Here is a 5002-nt window from a genome sequence, read left to right on the forward strand (position 1 = left end):
TAGGGTGTCTTGCATAGGAGGTTTCCATCGTGATAATGCAATTAATGAATGACTAGGGTTATGCATGGCATTATTATTATTCATATGAAAGTATAAGTCAAAGTTAATTTCCCTGAAAGACTACATCACATCTATCCTTCCCAAGAACCCAAGAACCAATCATAAGAGAAAGTAATCTCTTTTCATTTGAAGAGTTGAGATTGCCAGTAAACCAACTCTCTGTCCATTCAGAGACATTGTTAAACTTTATTTTTTTCTTCTTCAATATTAATGTTGAGACTCCTCTAAACTGCTTTTGAGAAAGTACACTCAAGTAATAAATGTTCCATAATTTCATAGTGACTGCCACAGAGACCACATTGGGTATCAATGGAATCATTGCAGAAAGAAAGCTTAGACCTTGTTGTATGTATCCCGTGAATGATTTTCTAAGTAAACACTTTAATCCCGTAAGCTGCACTACAGTTCCATAGAAACTTCCAGATAGAGGCTTGAATGGTTCTTCCATTAATCTGGATATTCCTATCAGCCATTGTGAGCATCTTGTAAGCACTTTTAACTGAGAATTTTTCATCCCTAGATGAAATCCAGATCAAAACATCTTCCTTAGTGGTGTCCATGAAAATATGTTGATTTTTTTGAGAAGTATCAGGATCAAATAATTTGTTTAGGAGCTCTACATTCCGAGAATTGGAATAAAGTAGGCGTAACTCTTCCACATCTTGATAAAATCTATGAAGATCATTAACTGGAGTTGGAGGGTGATAATTACCTGGTATCCATCTGTCAAGACAAATTTTGGTTTTTTTTCCCATTATTGACTTCCATGAAATTATGCGTTTGAATGATGATTAGACCTTTAGAGATTCCATTCCAGGTATAAGAACAATTTTTTGCTTCAATTTTTTGGTGCGGGATGTTGCCATCTTTGAAGTACTTGTTATCCATGATTTGAGTCCAAAGAGAATCTTTCTCAGTTAACAGTCTCCAAGCTAGCTTTGTTAGAAAGCTAAGCGTAACATTTCTAGGTCCCTGAAAGCCATACCTCCCATGTCCTTAGGTTTGCATACTTTGTTCCACCAATAAGATTTAGACCTCTGTTAGAATTTTAGCCCCGGAAGATTTTTTTTTGAATAGAAGTGAGCTTCTTGAGGAGTTGTGAAGGTATCTTGAAGGTGCCCATTTGATAAATAGGGATACAATTAAAAACATGTTTAACTATCGTGCCTCTACCAGATTGAGTGAGAGAAGTAGAAGACCATGAAGTATATGTTTTAAAAGTTTTCTTCAATACACTTAAAAGCTTCTTGTTTAAAGTGACCTATAATAAGAGGAGAGCCAAAATATATTTCTTTAGAGGACATTGTCTTCACACCAAGAATATTAGTGAGAGTTTCAACAATTTCTGGTTTAGTGTGCTTGCTGAAGTATACTGATGATTTCTCAAAGTTGATGAGTTGTCCAGACTGTGAGCTAAAGTCATTTAAAAGCTCAAGAAGATGATTGACTGAGGAGAGATTTGCCTGAGTGAAAATCAAGCAGTCATCTGCAACTAGCAAATGATTTATGACTGGAGAATGTGCAGACACTTTAATACCTTTAATTGTGTTGTTCTACAATCCAAAGATCTTTAACAGTCATGAATGGAAAAGTGTACTGAATGTATTTTTGAACAAGATAATGATTTATCCTTCCTTCAATGATGATTTTCCCAATCGTAGAAGCTTCTCATGCTGAATCTTCTTCTTTTTTTTCCTCAGAGTTATTGTAGTGTTGAACAACAACCACCTATTATGTGTTACCTAAATCAAGAGTTGCCTTTTTTAACTTGTTAACCAAAGCTCCGACTTGATTTGTTCCTTCTTCTTCCACTGAAAAACAATCGAAGTGTTCTGGGATTTTAGAGTTAAGGTAGAGAAACAAGCTTGGAGGCGAGATATGGATTCTTTTGGGGTTAAAACTAGGTAGGTATAAGATATTGTTACCTTTTCCTTGATTATACTCAATAAAAATAGGAATAATTGTAACAAAACTAATAAGGAAATAACAGTTGGATAAAGGTATACATATAGTAATGAGAATCCCAAATCTACGGATGACTTGGTAATTATGTTTTGAAATGAAGGAAATGCGGGATGGACTCCTATACAAGGTAATTGAGTTGAGCCGAAGAAGGGATTTCTTCCACCAAAATAATTGATAACCTTATAGATCTTCCATATTGTCAAACGATCAAAAAAAAAACAAGCTCGACAAACGCCTTGAACACAACCATACAAGAGGAAAACGCCATAATAGAAAACACAAGCCGCAAAAACATCTCAGGAGAGAATAGAAAAGATTAGTTAAGCATATTTAATATGAAAATGTAATGAAATTATAGACAAAACAAAGACAAAGGAGAATACTATTTTTTTTAATAAGATATCATGCGAGTTAGCGAACCATAGAGGAATAAGTAGTAGACATTAAAAAAGAGAATATGATCTCTAAACAAAATTTTCAAAACTGAGTTAACTTTTCATAGTCGCCTGATTTGCAGAGAGGAGAGAGGCTACACCGTTTCCATTTGCTATTTTTTTAATTATATTTATTTTTCCTATTTACCACTTTTGATGGTGGTTTTTAAACTGCGTGCTTTGATACTTCGTTAAACACGTCTTGCTCAAAGACCGAGCCGGCTTCTATCCTGTTGGAGACCCCAACCAATGGTATGCATAATCTACCTGGAGCCAACCGACATTATGCTAGGGGAACGCTCACTTGGAAGCCTCTTTAACGTGACATGTTCCAAGGACAGGCCAACCCATCTCTCCAGGTAACATCTAACTTTGTATCATAAGTTTATCTTTATTTTTCTCCATCCAGTGCTTATCCCGCAACAATGTCACTGTTACGCACTAAGCAAGGGACTTAATATTGATGGTGATTTTTAGTTCAGGGTCAAAATAGTAAAACCCTGTGTTTAGTGCGCTATCACCCTAAAAGGGGTAAAGCCATTTAACAAGTGACAAGTACAAAAAACCTCTTCAATCATTGAGTAATTCAGTATATATATATGAAATTCACTCAGAATGGCGCATGTGGCCACAATCCCAAAAATTATGTGATTTTTCTACCAGCATTATTCACTAATGCATTGCACGCCTAGTATTCTCCCGTGCTATGTTCCGTAGCCGAAATACCAATATTGACATGACATGATGATTAGTGTTCACTCTCAGCATAGTAACATGAATCTCCCGAAGTGTCAATGTTGAGATCTGCACAAAAATACTCACACAGGCTACATAGTTCTCTGACAAAGAGATTTTCGTATAGACGCATTTTTAATTAAAAGAAGGATCGATCGAACATGTTTAAATTCCTTAAGGAAAATCTGGAGTGTTCGTATCAGTCTCAAAATTATCATGGCCACACGACTAGGCCGCGCGATTCAACAAGCCTAGACTGCTCCTGACGGAACATGGCAATCACCATAGTGACCACATTTCCCTCGACGATCGAGTCCTATTTAGTTCACTCATAAGCGCTTCAAACGTTAACCCAAACATGGGTGATCGCGCTATTTGAAAATAAGCTCAAACGATCTAGACCGGCAAATACGGTCTCAAAAAACATCATGACCGTCCAACTTAGCCAGACTATTTGTACGGCTAAGATCTTCCTTGGAATGATCAAAGAGGCTCCAGCATGCCCATTGGCGGCCCGACATCTCCCTTGGTCGATCGACCTGCATGCGACAAGCCTATAGGTCGTTAAATCGTTTGCCCGAAAAAGGGAAACACGCTATTTCAAAACCCTAAATTTTGGGTTACGACAGTATATTATTGTCGCAAATCATCACATCCGTGCAACTTAGCCATCCTAGTTAGACGACTTAGATCGTGTTTCAGACGATCAAGGAGGTGCACCACCGGCCCAATTTTATTCCCACTGGATCGACTTGCCCAAGGGAAGTCAATAACGCGTCAAACCGATTGATCGAACTAGGGTGAATGTGCAGTCTCTAAACCCTAATTGGTGTTGGAAGCGACATGTTACTGTCGCAAATCTATCACGACCGCCCATCTTCTTCAGCCGAATCGAATGGCTTAGATCTAATTTAAGATGGCCCAGGAGATGTCAGCATACTCACCGGCGGCTCATCTTCACACATGGACGATCGTCATGTTCATATTAGCGCTCAGCGCTTTGGTTCGTTTAAAAAAACTAGGGTTGGCCGCACAGTTTCCAAACCCTAAGTCAACGGTGGCAAAAATCTGCCGCAAAAACTATCTCGTTCGTCCAACTTCGCTAGCTTGGTCGGACGACTTGGAACAAATATTAGGCGATCAATGAGGTACCTCAATGATCACCGGCCACCCCCCTCATGCAAGGAGAAATCGACTGAGATACGACTCGCCCGTGCGATCCCGGACGATGGGCCAAAGATGGCCCTTTGCGCTGCTTCAACAACAATCACTAACTGCCGAAAATCGTATCGACCACTCAACTTGGCAAGCCGATTTGAACGACCCAGATCTAATTTAGATCAACGTGTACGATTTTATGATGGCTACCATCCGCCACTCCCTATAAGGAGTGATCGACCAAGCAATAGCTCATCCCTAGAGCTATCGAACGATTGCCAAAAGGTGTCCGGTCGTGCTCTTCTTTTAAGACGATCGACTGGCGACTAATTTAGACATGATCTAAAACAACGATGCTCAATGTACATTGATTATTTTAATCTGCTTAAAAGCGATGCTTTACGAGCATCGATACATACGATATTTTATCGACCTCATAAACAACTTGATTGTTTAACCTAATATCACCATATGCTATTCTTTGCGGCAAGTCCCACGACTTGACCCACTTACTCGAGACATAAAACATTTCACAAACCGGGGGATACTTACTAGGGCATTGGTCTGGAGGTTTACAGCGTGCGGCGTGCAACGCGCCCATTGCGAGAACGTGCCAGGAAAGGACGAACAGTTAACAACGATGAGAGTAT

The sequence above is a fragment of the Papaver somniferum genome, chromosome 9 (assembly GCF_003573695.1).
Source record: "Papaver somniferum cultivar HN1 chromosome 9, ASM357369v1, whole genome shotgun sequence".
NCBI lineage: Eukaryota > Viridiplantae > Streptophyta > Magnoliopsida > Ranunculales > Papaveraceae > Papaver > Papaver somniferum.